This window comes from Anabas testudineus, chromosome 2 (genome assembly GCF_900324465.2).
Source record: "Anabas testudineus chromosome 2, fAnaTes1.2, whole genome shotgun sequence".
Classification (NCBI taxonomy): Eukaryota; Metazoa; Chordata; class Actinopteri; order Anabantiformes; family Anabantidae; genus Anabas; species Anabas testudineus.
Genome location: NC_046611.1, coordinates 15,286,183 through 15,302,353, shown reverse-complemented (window position 1 = coordinate 15,302,353; position 16,171 = coordinate 15,286,183). Strand labels below are relative to the sequence as shown.

The 16,171-nt window shown below is 39.3% G+C and overlaps 2 protein-coding genes and 1 long non-coding RNA gene across 6 annotated transcripts in view; 2 read left to right on the top strand and 1 right to left on the bottom strand.

Annotated features, from left to right (window-relative positions):
• Nucleotides 1-16,171, top strand: part of LOC113163505 — a 1,294,879-nt gene that overhangs the window by 534,818 nt on the left and 743,890 nt on the right. The gene's annotated exons all lie outside the window — the stretch shown is intronic.
• LOC113163500 (NACHT, LRR and PYD domains-containing protein 12-like) overlaps nt 1-16,171 on the top strand; it is a 664,684-nt gene that overhangs the window by 28,873 nt on the left and 619,640 nt on the right. The window lies entirely within an intron of this gene.
• On the bottom strand, nt 10,635-15,890 carry LOC113163603. Its single transcript, XR_003298911.1, has 2 exons — nt 15,434-15,890; nt 10,635-10,769 (listed from the first exon to the last, which is right to left on the bottom strand). It is a non-coding gene; the product is annotated as an uncharacterized LOC113163603 (long non-coding RNA).

The window sequence follows — 16,171 nt, the reverse complement described above, 5'->3', positions numbered from 1 at the left end:
GTAAGAGATCTAATATTTAACAGTCCTAACTTCAGATCAGAGGTGCTGGCTGCACAATCAGTGTGCTCTGAATTTGAGGTCTGTATGTTAATTAAATTATTAAAACATACTTTCTGGGTTTTTCTGACTTTTTGTTTAGTTCGAGGAACAGACACAGTCTCAATATGTTGAACCCTGAGTGACGACTCTGTGCAGCTAGCAGACGGTTGGTTTAGCCTGTTTGTCTGCTCCCTGGCCTGGACTCTGGGTAGTCAGCGACTAGCTAGGCCTGATCTTACACTATGATAGAGTTGTTTCGGTCGTGAACGATTCGTTCAATAAGAACGAATCTTTGCTATGACTTGGGAGTGATTAGTTCTCTCAGTGAGTGATTCGTTCATTTCCAGTTCATTGCAGTACCTTCTCTCGCCACATGGCAGCAGCTCCATAAGCTCAGTCAGCAGGACAGGAAACAGAAATCATTCGTTCACGACTCACTCCACTGTGAGTCCCTACTCAGCTCCTCGTTCTTTTGTCACGTGACAACAGGCTGCTCAGGCTCTGTGTCAGCAGCACTACAGTTCGTTCACGAGTCTTCATACGGATCATTACGGATTCGTTCTTTCGTTCATTTGTCACGTGACAGCTGGAGCTCCGCTACAGAGCTGTGGACTGAGAAACAAGGAAATGAATGATGTCTGATATCTGACGGTCATTTATTGTCACCTGAAGCCCGACAGACATTATTTATTCATGGAATCATAATTAATTAGTGGTCTTTGATTCTTGTAGATGTGTGTAGTGATTTTGTGTAAATAATGTAAATTATGTTTGTACATAAATACTTTTGAAAATGATAAACATGTTAATTGTGCTATTCTCCTACATAAAATAATAAAGTGTAACATTATTAATAACAACAACAATAACATCAATAATAATAATAATAATAATGTCGCGTTTTGGACACAATAAATGCACCATGTAAATATTTTCAGGAACTTGTTACTTGTTGCTTTAAAAGTCTAAACTCATTATCAATAAGTTTAACTTTCACTCGTCCTCTACCAGCCGTCACAGCTCAGGCTGCAGCAGCAGTTCACTCGCTCTCGTTCTTCGTTCTTCGTTCTTCGTTCATCGTTCTTCGTTCTTCGTTCACAGCTCTCGTTCTTCGTTCTTCGTTCACAGCTCTCGTTCTTCGTTCTTCGTTCACAGCTCTCGTTCTTCGTTCACAGCTCAGGCTGCAGCAGCAGTAGGAACGGTCTCTCGTTCATTTGTCACGTGACAGCTACAAAGTCACTGCTGCGCTGTTAAACAACAACATCAGGGAGGATGCAGGAACACAAGTCACTTTATTGTGGTGTGTATTTGCTTTCCTAGGTTTTCACATGGTTTGAATTGCTTGTGGCATTTTGTGTATTATAATTTGTCAGCTGAACAAACCATGTTGTCTTCACTATATAGTGTCTGAGAACCGCGGCCATTTTTATATCGCCCACTAGAGGGTTACACCGCAACCTGTTGTAAAATGAACGAAATGAACGAAATGATTCGTTCACTTTAGAGTTCGAGACTCACGAATCTGAGTCAGTTCAAAGACTCGTTTTTCCCACCACTACACTATGAGCTATACTGCAAGAAATGAGAGCAGCACCTTCCCGAGTGGGATGGACACCGTCCCGCCCTAACAGGCCAGGTTTGCCCTCAAAGGTCCTCCAATTATCTATGAAGCCCACGTTGTTTTCGGAGCACCACCTGGACATCCAGCGGTTCAGTGACCATAACCTGCTGTAGGTTATGTCACCTCGTCTCATTGGGAGAGGGCCAGAGAAGATTACCACTTCGGACATCGCCTTCGCTAATTTAAACACCTCTTTAAAGTTATTCTTGGTAACCTCAGACTGACGAAGGCGTATATCGTTAGCTCCAGCATGTACCACTATCTTTGAAAACCTATGCTGTCCTAAGGCCCTAAGTTTACCTTTAATGTCCGGTGCCCTGGCCCCCGGGATACACCTGACCACAGCCGCTGGAGCACCTAAAGGTCTGGCTAATTTCACGTGTCTCATGATGGAGTCTCCTATAACCAGAGTTCTTCCAGGTTTCTCAGCGGGTGAATCACTGAGGGGGGCAAACCTGTTAGACACGTGAAGTGCGGGGGTGGTGTGCTCCGGTGGGCTAGCTTTAGCCTTAGCCTTAGCTTTGGCTGCGCGAGTATGCTGCCGAGTCGTCACCCACTCGCCCCGCTGTGAGGGCTCTAATGCCGGAGTCGGGGACTGGCTATCTCCGCCCGCGGCACCCAGACTGTCCACTACAGAAATAACACTACTCTCACTCTCTCTAACCCTCTCTAAAGTCTGGATGCGCTCCTCTAACGCCGTTATCTTCTCCATCAGAGTGCTAACTAACACACACCTGTCACAGATAAAATTACCTCTAACGACGGAGGAAGACGGTCTAAACATCCTGCACTCCACACACTGAACAAGCTGAATATTAGTCATCTTAAACGTACCTGAGTTGTAGAAATGTTGTGTAGAGTTTAAAAATCCCGCTGTTGCTCTCAGACGAGAAAACATGCGCGTGACCCAAGAAGCGGAAACGGAAGTCGGAACGTTACATCAGACCTGGTGTCTGTGAGACACTTCACCTCCTCACGTCTCCACTTTTGTCCTCCATTGATCAGACAGCATGTTTTTGGTGGACAAACAAAAAAGAGACCCCCAAAACGAGGTGGTCTCGATTCGCATCATCTAGCGAACTCCGGTGCGGTCCTCCTGGTGAGAACGCGAACCGAACCAAAACGAGACCAAACGCTGTGAATCGCATGATTTGAGGTCTTTGGGTAGTGTGTAGATTCTGCTTTTTTTTTGTTTGTCCACCAAAAACATGCTGTCTGATTAATGGAGGACAAACGTGGAGACGTGAGGAGGTGAAGTGTCTCACAGACACCAGGTCTGATGACTCTGCAAGCGATGTAACGTAATAAACAATAATCAACGGGATTAGCAATCTGCATTAACATTTATAGTTAAAAATAATCTCTCTACTGTCTCACAAACGTACAGTAGAACAACACTTCACCTTCTTCCTGTATTTACTTTTTGTTTCCCGCGGCAGAAACAATCTGACCAATAAGCGGAGAGGACGTTCTCGCGTAGTTTGAAGCGACGTGTTTTGGTTCGTTTGGATTTTTACTCGGTGTAAAACGAAACAGAACCGAAGAGAAACTGATACAATGTTACAAACTCATCAACTGATTCGGACCAAAGCAAACAAATTAAAGTCAAGTCAGAGTGGGGTGTAGTTGGTGTATGTGTGTGTTCAGTATGGTGATTGCTTGTGGAAAGAAGCTGTTTCTGAGGTCGCTTTCACACCTTAATTCGTTTGCTTTGTATTTGTATTGTATAAGGCTGAGCTGTAGTCTACAAAGAGCACCCTAGCGTAGGTGTCTCTGTGTTCCAGATGGCTCAGCGCAGTGTGGAGGATGATGGATATGGCGTCCTTAGTCGATCTGTTTGCTTCGTAAGCGAACTGGTGGGGGTCAAGGGTTGGAGGGAGGCAGTCCTTGATGTGTCCTAGGACCAACCGTTCCAGCCACTTGGTGATGACAGGGGTGAGTGCAACTGGACGGTAGTCAGTGAGGCAGGCTGTGGATGATTTTTTGGATATGGGAATAATTGTGGATGACTTCAGACAGGCAGGGATGAAAGACTGTGCTAGAGACAGGTTGAAAGAGAGATGGTCGGCACAGACCCTTAGTACCTTCCCAGGAACCCCGTCGAGTCCAGCCGATTTCCTAGGGTTCACTCTGCTGAACATCCGTGCCACATCCTATGCCTGCACAGTCAGTGGTTTGGAGCTGGGAGCAGATTGAGGTAGAGATGGTGTGATTGCAGACTGCAGTGGTGTAGTCTCAAAACACGAGAAGAACGCGTTCAGCTCTTCTACCAGTGCAGCGCTGGAGTGTACAGCTGTGCTGGTCTGTTCCCTGAAGTTGGTCAGCTGCTGTAGGGTTGTTGTTGGAGAGGTGGTCCTCTATTTTCCTCCTGTAATCCAACTTGGCCTTTCTGATTCCTCACCTTAGGTCAGCTCTAGCAGCACTGTACAGTTCTTTGTCACCTGACCTAAAGGCAGTGTTACGGCCTTTTAGGAGGAGCCTGACCTCACTGGTCATCCAGGGTTTTTGGTTGGGAAAGACCCGTATGCGTTTCACTATGGTGACAGTCCCCATGCAGAATGTGATGTATTCCATCACAGTCTCTGTGAATGCTGTCAGATCCTGGTGTTCAAAAATACTCCATTCAGTGTATGCAAAGCAGTCCTGGTCCTAGTTGAAGTTAAGATTTAGTTTAAGTCAGTTGAAATATAATTGATACAAACATCTCATTCTGTCTCCAAATGACAGACTGATGACTTAAAATAAGTGTGTTTGGAAAATAGTATTTTTTCCTAGAGTTGAATTTACTTGTTAAATGTGTTGAAAAGGTTTAAAGAACCAAAGTGTTGGTGTGTTGCCTTTAGGGCAATCTTTAATTGCTGCTTATTTTCCTAAAATCGTATTAAGTTTGTTTCATGCAAAGTGTTCAGCTAAAATATTTATAATTATGTGTATAGTAATATTAAAATGTTTCTGTTAGGATAAATTGCTAATTTGTAAGTTCAGATAATCTCACGATATGTGCAATGTTACTTGCGGTTTTGCGGGAAATCCCGTATGTAATTACTTGTTTACTACAGGATACGGGAGAACGTAGGCACATGCAGGCGCCATGGGAATCCGTATACGTTTCGGTGCTATCATTCAAAGACTGAATGTTTTTCTTTGTATTGTGTTTTTACAGTTTTTACCACATAAACACATGCACTTTCATGTGAAGAGAAGACAATAGAACGACACTTTAATGAAGTGAATCCTCTTCATTTGACTTCTGGTCAGCTCCGTGTTTAGTCAGAGTTTCAACACCCTGTACAGGAACACTAAATTTTCATTTTTAGTTTTCATTAAATCATCTGTAATTTGGGATTAATACAGTTTTTGTTCAGTTTAATCTCTGTTTAGTTCTGTGTTTCCTGATGTGCAGGATCCAGACCAGGACCAAACTCGACCTTTTTACTGGATCAGTTGTGGTTCTTTAAAGTTTGATCCATTTCAGTGATAAGTAAAAGTATTGTAGTAAGTTTTTAGTCTGTCATATGTGATTTGATATTTATCTTGTAATTCCAGATGTGACTGAGGTCAGCAGCATGTTATGAATCAGTGTTGACATGAATAGTTGTATGAATGTTGTGGTGACATTTGGATGATGTCTGTAGAAGGCTGACATTATGATGATCCACAATAACAGAGAGACAAAGTCACTCTACTCATTTCAGAGGAAACATCATTGATTAGGACATATCTGATTGATTATTAATGATTTGATATACATGGTTTCTTCTTTTTTCAGACTCAGTGGCTGCAGTTTGTCAGAGATCAGCTGTGATTCTCTGGTCTCAGCTCTGAAGTCCAACCCCTCCCATCTGACAGAACTGGACCTGAGAGGAAACTGGAACCTTCAGGACTCGGGAATGAAGCAGCTTTCTGATCTTGTGAAGACTGTGAGGTCAGTTTACTGTCTGTCTTTTTTGTTTTTAGTTTATTTTAGTGAGTTGTTATGAATAATGTGTCTTCAGTTAAATTAAACCTCCAGAACTTGAATTTCTCGTCTAATGTTTTTAAATAGTTGTTTGGTAATATGCGGAATTAAGATTTGGTTTAAATTAATTTATATTTACTCTACCAGTCAAATCTTTGGACACACTTGGGAATTTATGGAAATCCTTTTTTTCATCAAAAGGTACATCTTCATCTGTGTTACGATCACAGTTTTTCTAATTTTCAGTTTGTCCTTTTAAATGAATAGAGCTGTATTAGTAAACACATAATACTATTGGTAGACAGAACTAATATTTTCTGATGATAGGCTTTAAACATTTTGGTAATATTCGTTTATTTCTAGTCCATCAACTGTAAAATGTATTTATTTAACATTTCTGTTGAACATTATACAAAACGATTTCTTTCACATTAGAGCTGCATTGATTATTTAATAAATTAATTATTCCACTGATTAATTTAGCAGTCAGATAAAAATAAATTTGCTCCATTAAAGAGCAACAGTGACTATATAAAAGTAGTGAAGTAGTGAGGTTGACACAGACTTGACAGGCTGAGTTCAGGAAGTCTCATGAGTTGACAGGTTCCCTTTATTGGTGGGTGGTACAGTGAGTATCTAAACACAGAGACCAAGATAAATGAGGGTTGTAGGAGAGTAGAATTAATAGTGAAGAATATGATTTTACTGCAGTGGGTTAACTGACAACAGACTCATCATGGAGAAAAGCTGCACTGGTTAAGTACAGGTTGAGATCCAAGAGGGCACTGACAGGTGTCTTCACAAAAAGTGACTCTCTGCCAGAAACTGATTGATGTCAGCAGGAGCACACAGACTGTTAAAGACACATCACTTAGTTTATCTATGACTACAGCTGTTTTTTCACTTTCATTAAGTGCAAGATCTATACTTTACATGTATTCTTCTGGTAACATGCACAGGAACTTGAAGGTTTGAGGACGTGTTAACTAAATAAACCTAAAAGTAGAGAAGAAAAGAAAGAAGCTGTTGTCATTTAGAATATCTTAAAACAGTCCTTGTTCTTTGCTGTGCTCTATTTAAACATATATGTAATGAAGCCGTCACTCAGACAGTCCAAAGACGCCACATTAAATTAATGTAAACTTATCTTTGTAAAGGTTTCCTAATGTGTGTCAATGTTCTGCTTCTGTCTGACTGAAACTACTTCACTGATGTGGACTACTTATAAAATAAGATGATTATCAATTTTGCAGACGTTCTAATGAGTCTGTGTATTTTTCCTGCTCTGTGCTGTGTAATATAAACCATCCAGTACTTTTTATCACTTTAAACACCTCAGACCAGATTAACCAATAAAAAAGAATTTTTCTTGTTACCAACAAAGTATCTACAGCAATATCTCAACTGAAATGCATTTTCTGCCTCAGTGTAGCTTAATTTCACTCTTCTGTGTTATTTTAATAATTATTTCTACACCATATCCACCTCTAAACAGCCAGTTGAACCTGTACTATTGTATTTGTCAAAGTGATCACAGACAATATACTTTTACTGATTTTCTTCTTCAGTTTAACTTAATTTTACTCTTGTGGGTGATATTTAACGATCATGAAACACATAATGGCTCTTTAGAGGTGTTTGAACTGGTAAAGTGGACTGCATGTTTAATACAGTAACAGTTTAAATAAAACCCAGAAGTGTGAAATACTGAGGCAGTAAAGGCTTTTCAGTAAAGATACTGGCTTTAATCACTTTTTGGTGATGACAAAGCTGCATTTTACTGGTTAGACTGGTATTAGGGAGGTGTTTAAAGTGGTGAAAAGCAGAAATATTTACAAACATAAATATACATTAATGTATTGTCTTTGAACTGCCTGAGTCCTGGTTTCATCACATCAAGTGTCAGTTTAAATATAGCACAGTTCGAACCGAGGACCACTTTAAAGTATTCTATATGACAAAAGCTTCTTTTGAATGTTATTATGATTATTTAGTGTAAATTGCCTCAAACCTTTAGGTTTGACAAAAACAAACTTTTGTCATTACCATTGGAATACATGTAGTGTATAGTTTTTGCTCTTTTATCCTGAAAGAAACTGTTGTAGTCGTAGATAAACTGGGTGATGCGTCTTTCATCAGTTTTTGGTAGAAACAGTTTTTGTCACAACTTCAAGCAGAGCAGGGGATTCAGTGTCTGCACTGTGGTAGGTATTAATGGAGACCACAGGCGAGAAACTGGCTCACTGACAAAAATGCGGTATCCAGAAATCCTTAGGGACACAACGAGAAACAAGAATACGGTGGGTTTTCCTCTTCATGAATATTCCTCTTCAAAGACCACAAAATCCACAATCAAACAAAACATCCTCCAGAAAAAAAAATGTTCATCATCATTTTCCTAAACAATAGAAAGACTCTCCTCTTGATAAATAACAAATGCTCCTCTCCATGTAAAACTTAAATTCACCTCTTTATAATTAAATGAAATGCTTAAACAAACCAGAGGGAGATCTAAAAAATAGTGGTGAAGAAACCGAAAATTTCTGAACCACGTTTTGGATAAAAGCATCTGCAACATGACTAAATGAATTAATGTGAAGTATTTTAAAGCTTTTGACACAGTCAACAATGAGTTCATCTACTGACCAAATATGTGATGTTGCATTTCAATCAGTGAAATAAATCTGAGAACAAGAAGACACAATTAGAATAAAAGCAGTTTTATCCTGCTGTTAATAGTATTTTTGATAAATACTTGCTGCATTATGAAATTGGTTTATTGTAAAATACACTCTGATTAAACACAATAAGAAGTACATCTGATTCAAATCAGCACCACACCTCTCTAAGTACAACTGTGATGTAATGAAGCTTCATTTTGGATGGTCATGTAATTTTTTACTTGGTAAAGTGAGGCATCGAAACAACTTGCAGCTTCTACTTCTGTTTTTAAAAAATCACCACTAAGTCGAGTTGTATGCTTCAAACTTAACATCAATAACAAAAAGCAGAGTCAAACAGGCAGTGTGAGAAACTTCAATCAGATTTCAGAGCAACAGGAGAATTGGAGAGTCACTGGTGCAGAGCTGGTAATAATCTGACATTATGATGATCCACAATAACAGAGAGACAAAGTCACTCTACTCATTTTAGAGGAAACATCATTGATTAGGACATATCTGATTGATTAATAATGATTTGATCTACATGGTTTATTCTTTATTCAGGTTGGAGGACTGCAGTTTGTCAAAGATCAGCTGTGATTCTCTGGTCTCAGCTCTGAAGTCCAACCCCTCCCATCTGACAGAACTGAACCTGGGTGGAAACAACCTGCAGGATTCAGGAGTGAAGCTGCTGTGTGGTTTTCTGGAGAGTCCACAATGTAGACTGAAGAGTCTGAGGTCAGTTGAGTGTTGAAGTCAGTCCATGCTACTTTCAAGATTCAATATTCAAAAAACTTAAAAACTTAACTTAATCCCAGAGGGAAATTATTTTGCCTCATAACCATTGTTCTCAAAACAGACAGAAAGAAAAGGAACCACAACCAGGAAAGATCCAACACAAACATAAATACACAATAACATCAATACAGGAAAACTCAATATATATACAGAATATGTAAAATAGATAAATGAAGTTGGGTCAAAATATATAGATTCACAGCAAGTATATGACACTTTCACTTCCCCCACCTCTTACAGAGGGGGAAGAGAAATTATACAGATTGATTGCCACAGGTAGAAAGGATCTCCTGTGGCGCTCTGTGGAGCATTTAATGTTAATAAGTATTTGGCTGAACGTGCTCCTCTGTCCAGCCAACACACTGTGCAGTGGGTGGGAGGAATTGTCCAGGATTGAGAGGAGTTTGGACAGCATCCTCCTTTCAGCCACAACATGTAGAGGGTCCAGCTCCACCCCCAGAACAGAGCCAGCCCTCCTAATCAGCTTATTTAGTCTATTAGTGTCTGCCACCTTCATGTTGCCACCCCAGCAGACCACAGCATAAAAGATGACACTAGCCACCACAGACTCATAAAACATCCGCAGCATGGTGCTGCAGACGTTGAAGGACCTGAGTCTCCTCAGGACTTTTTGTACAATGCTGATGAGTTTTTAGTCCAGTCCAGTTTGTTGTCCAAGTACACTCCCAGGTATTTGTATTCGGACACAACCTCCACCTCCTCCCCCTGTATAGAGAGAGGGATGACAGGACTCCCAGATTTCCTGAAGTCCATCACCAGCTCCTTTGTTTTGTTGATGTTGAGTTGCAGATGGTTGAGTCCACACCAGTCAACAAAACTGTCCACCACTCCACGATACTCTGACATCTCCACCCTTAATACATCCTACAACTGCAGAGTCATCAGAGAACTTCTGAAGATGACAGGACTCTGAGTTGTACCTGAAGTCTGAGGTGTACAGGCTGAAGAGGAATAGAGACAGAACTGTCCCCTGTGGACCACCTGTGCTACAGATCACAGTCTCAGACACACAGTTCTGCAGTCAGACATACTGTGGACGGTTGGTGAGGTAGTCCATGATCCAGGAAATCGGGAGTGTTGACCTGCATGTTTTTTAATTTCTCTCCCAGCAGTGCAGGCCGGATGGTGTTGAATGCACTGGAGAAATCAAAAAACATGATCCTCACTAAGCCCCCAGGCTTGTCCAGGTGGGTGTAGGCGCGATGGAGCAGATGTATGATGGCGTCATCCACTCCAGTATGGGGTTGATAAGCAAACTGGAGGGGATCAAGTGAGGGTTTGACCAGAGGTCTGAGGTCGGAAGTTCATCAGTATTGTACTAAACACAGTTATTATCAAAACAAAGATCCAGTATTTCCTGTAATCTTCATCTTTCTCTGTTGCTGCATTTCTCAGTGAAGCTGTGAGAGGAGAATGGACAGAAAGACAGAGAGAGAACAGTCAGCCAATCAGATCAGCCAGATGCTTGTTGTTATTATTCTTACTAGATGTATAGAGACAGTGGTCCTCATTCATCAAATCTGATATGAAACTGTTTTTTCTTTCATTTCAACTCTAAACTATTGATCAGTTTCATCTTTGTCACAGCTCTAAAATCAAACCACTGGTTCTTATTTCACTAAACCAAGACCACCTTTGGTAATGATGTGGTCTTTGTACAGACCTGAACCTCTGCTGAAGTCACTCTACTCATTTTAGAGGAAACATCATTGATTAGGACATATCTGATTGATTATTAATGATTTGATCTACATGGTTTATTCTTTATTCAGGTTGAACAACTGCAGTTTGTCAAAGATCAGCTGTGATTCTCTGGTCTCAGCTCTGAAGTCCAACCCCTCCCATCTGACAGAACTGGACCTGAGCTCCAACGACAACCTGCAGGATTCAGGAGTGAAGCTGCTGTGTGGTTTTCTGGAGAGTCCACAATGTAGACTGGAGACTCTGAGGTCAGTTCACTGACTGTTACTATTGTAGAACTTATATCTTTAATCCACAACTGAACCAACACTGTAATAAATTAATTCAATTCTTCAGTTTCAGTTCATTTCAGTGAGTTGTCATGAATAATGTTTGTTCACTGAAATTAAACCTTCAGAACTCAAACACTTAAATTTCTCACTAATGTTTCTAAATAAACTGTAGAAAATGTTTGGTGTTAGTTGAAATTAAGATTTAGTTTAAATTAGGTTCATTTTTTTGAGAAAAAATATTTTATTGTTTAATATCACAGACTGATGTCTTAAAATAAGTGTTTTGAATATTATTCTTTTTTCCTAAAGTTAAATTTACTTGTTAATCAGTGTTGACATGAATAGTTGTATGAATGTTGTGGTGACATTTGGATGATGTCTGTAGAAGGCTGACATTATGATGATCCACAATAACAGAGAGACAAAGTCACTCTACTCATTTTAGAGGAAACATCATTGGTTAGGACATATCTGATTGATTATTAATGATTTGATCTACATGGTTTATTCTTTATTCAGGTTGAACCACTGCAGTTTGTCAAAGATCAGCTGTGATTCTCTGGTCTCAGCTCTGAAGTCCAACCCCTCCCATCTGACAGAACTGGACCTGAGTAGAAACTACAATCTGCAGGATTCAGGAGTGAAGCTGCTGTGTGGTTTTCTGGAGAGTCCACAATGTAGACTGGAGACTCTGAGGTCAGTTCACTGACTGTTACTATTGTAGAACTTATATCTTTCATCCACAACTGAACCAACACTGTAATAAATTAATTCAATTCTTCAGTTTCAGTTCATTTCAGTGAGTTGTCATGAATAATGTTTGTTCACTGAAATTAAACCTTCAGAACTCAAACACTTAAATTTCTCACTAATGTTTCTAAATAAACTGTAGAAAATGTTTGTGTTAGTTGAAATTAAGATTTAGTTTAAATTAGGTTCATTTTTTTGAGAAAAAATATTTTATTGTTTAATATCACAGACTGACGTCTTAAAATAAGTGTTTTGAATATTATTCTTTTTTCCTAAAGTTAAATTTACTTGTTAATCAGTGTTGACATGAATAGTTGTATGAATGTTGTGGTGACATTTGGATGATGTCTGTAGAAGGCTGACATTATGATGATCCACAATAACAGAGAGACAAAGTCACTCTACTCATTTTAGAGGAAACATCATTGATTAGGACATATCTGATTGATTATTAATGATTTGATCTACATGGTTTATTCTTTATTCAGATTGAGTTCCTGCAGTTTGTCAGAGATCAGCTGTGATTCTCTGGTCTCAGCTCTGAAGTCCAACCCCTCCCATCTGACAGAACTGGACCTGAGTGGAAACAACCTGCAGGATTCAGCAGTGAAGCTGCTGTGTGGTTTTCTGGAGAGTCCACAATGTAGACTGAAGACTCTGAGGTCAGTTCACTGACTGTTACTATTGTAGAACTTATATCTTTAATCCACAACTGAACCAACACTGTAATAAATTAATTCAATTCTTCAGTTTCAGTTCATTTCATTGAGTTGTCATGAATAATGTTTGTTCACTGAAATTAAACCTTCAGAACTCAAACACTTAAATTTCTCACTAATGTTTCTAAATAAACTGTAGAAAATGTTTATTGTTAGTCGAAATTAAGGTTTAGTTTAAATTAGGTTAATTTTTTTTGATAAAAAATATTTTATTGTTTAATATCACAGACTGATGTCTTAAAATAAGTGTTTTGAATATTATTCTTATAATAAACAACAGAAATCCACAAACTATACAGCAACTGACCATGTTCCTGAACAGTACATGACATTTGTGGCTAATACTTACAACAATAACCAGGTATTCACTCAGTAATTCAGTATTTCAGCAGCTGAACTACAACATTGACTCTAACACAGTGCTCGACCAGCGGATACTAACATGAGGCTTTATGGCGACGTTAGCATAGCGTTGCTAATATCGCTAGCATCCAGTAATTAGCTTCTTTGCTTCATAATACACGAATGAAAAACACTATAAATATCCCATGTACACACATACATCTTCAGATAACACATATTTATATTACTATGAACAGTCAGTAGGGAGAACTTATACCTGTAAAGGGAGGTATTGATGAGAGTGACACACGACAACTTCTCCTCAGCTCATGTTTGTATTGAGTGAATGAAGAGAAGCGACCTGAGAACCTCAGCAGCTCAACGCTCCCTCTGCTGGACTCTCTCTGTAACTACATTCTCCCCCAATCCAGTCCACTCCATTGAGCCACTGACACAGACACAAGACACAACACAGAATAAAGTGCTCTAGCTCTGACAACAACATTGTGAACACAAAACTACAAACAAAACCATGATCAAATATGCACCAGCTGAGAACCGACACCGCCTCCACTGGATCCAATACAAAGCATGCAGGGAACGTTACTCCATCCATCACACTGACATTAAGAAGATCCACAATAACAGAGAGACAAAGTCACTCTACTCATTTTAGAGGAAACATCATTGATTAGGACATATCTGATTGATTATTAATGATTTGATCTACATGGTTTATTCTTTATTCAGATTGAAGTGGTGCAGTTTGTCAGAGATCAGCTGTGATTCTCTGGTCTCAGCTCTGAAGTCCAACCCCTCCCATCTGACAGAACTGGACCTGAGTGGAAACTAGAACCTGCAGGATTCAGGAGTGAAGCTGCTGTGTGGTTTTCTGGAGAGTCCACAATGTAGACTGGAGACTCTGAGGTCAGTTCACTGACTGTTACTATTGTAGAACTTATATCTTTAATCCACAACTGAACCAACACTGTAATAAATTAATTCAATTCTTCAGTTTCAGTTCATTTCAGTGAGTTGTCATGAATAATGTTTGTTCACTGAAATTAAACCTTCAGAACTCTAACACTCGAATTTCTTATTAATGTTTCTAAATAAATCGTAGAAAATATTTAGTGTTAGTTGAAATTAAGATTTAGTTTAAATAATTTGTAAAATAATTGATTAAAATATCCACATTATAAATGTTATGGTGACATTTGGATGATGTCTGTAGAAGGCTGACATTAAGAAGATCCACAATAACAGAGAGACAAAGTCACTCTACTCATTTTAGAGGAAACATCATTGATTAGGACATATCTGATTGATTATTAATGATTTGATCTACATGGTTTATTCTTTATTCAGATTGAACCACTGCAGGTTGTCAGAGATCAGCTGTGATTCTCTGGTCTCAGCTCTGAAGTCCAACCCCTCCCATCTGACAGAACTGGACCTGAGTGAAAACAAGCTGAAGGATTCAGGAGTGAAGCTGCTGTGTGGTTTTCTGGAGAGTCCACAATGTAGACTGGAGACTCTGAGGTCAGTTCACTGACTGTTACTATTGTAGAACTTGTATCTTTAATCCACAACTGAACCAACACTGTAATAAATTAATTAAATTCTTCAGTTTCAGTTCATTTCAGTGAGTTGTCATGAATAATGTTTGTTCACTGAAATTAAACCTTCAGAACTCTAACACTCGAATTTCTTATTAATGTTTCTAAATAAATCGTAGAAAATATTTAGTGTTGGTTGAAATTAAGATTTAGTTTAAATAATTTGTAAAATAATTGATTAAAATATCCACATTATAAATGTTATGGTGACATTTGGATGATGTCTTTAGAAGGCTGACATTAAGAAGATCCACAATAACAGAGAGACAAAGTCACTCTACTCATTTTAGAGGAAACATCATTGATTAGAACATATCTGATTGATTATTAATGATTTGATCTACATGGTTTATTCTTTATTCAGATTGAACCACTGCAAGTTGTCAGAGATCAGCTGTGATTCTCTGGTCTCAGCTCTGAAGTCCAACCCCTCCCATCTGACAGAACTGGACCTGAGCTGGAACAACAAGCTGCGGGATTCAGCAGTGAAGCAGTTGTCTGATCTTGTGGAGAGTCCAGACTATAAACTGGAGAAACTGAGGTCAGTAGTATGTTGATGTCTCTGCTTTCATCAGTATTGTACTAAACACAGTTAGTATTAAAGCAAAGATCCAGTATTTCCTGTAAATCTTCATCCTTCTTTGTTGCTTCATTTCTCATTGAAGCTGTGAGAGGAGAACGGACAGAAAGACAGAGAGAGAACAGTCAGCCAATCAGATCAGCCAGATGTTTGTTATTATTCTTACTAGATGTATAGAGACAGTGGTCCTCATTCATCAAATCTGATATGAAACTGTTTTTTCTTCATTTCAACTCTAAACTATTGATCAGTTTCATCTTTGTCACAGCTCTAAAATCAAACCACTGGTTCTTATTTCACTAAACCAAGACCACCTTTGGTAATGATGTGGTCTTTGTAAAGACCTGAACCTCTGCTGAAGTCTCTGTCCCTGTGTCATTAGTTTGGTCCAGATCTGTTCAGTGGCAGCCTCTATGTTTATTTGTCAGGTGATATTTCCAAAGCAGAGAAGATGTTGATCAACACACAGTGACTCTGTCTTTAAATGAAACAGCAGTTCACATGGAGCAACAGGAAATCCATCACTAAACTGTTGGTGCAGTAATGAAGTGTTGATGACTCAGCAGTTTATTTCCACTGTGGATTTGATGAAATATGCACAATAAACAGACTTGATGCTAAAAGTCTGTGCAGGTCTGTGAGCTTCCAGCTCAGTGTGTTCACTCCAATACGTTAACATGAGAGCTGAAAGGAAGCTGGCGACACTACACAGCTCTGAACAGGACTGAAGTCTCTGCTGCTCTTTCTACTGGATGTGCTGCATCACTGACTGACAGCTGATGAAGGGAGTCTCTGGAAACTCTCATTGATCTAAATGTTCTCTCTGATTCTCTCTACAGGTGGAAGTGAGGACAATAATAAATATAAAAGTGAATTGTGAGTGCTGCAGTGTGAACTGCTCTGAGAACAGCTCCACTGTCAGACTCGATGTCAAGTCCACCATCATCCCTGTGTGTTGGTCTGGATCTGACAGAGGATCATCAGTGGATCTGGACTGATCTGCTGCTGCTCTGTTCTTCTACACAGTCTCTGCAGACACACTGATAAACATCCATCCATTCTCCTCCACCCTCCACCTCCACCTGGAT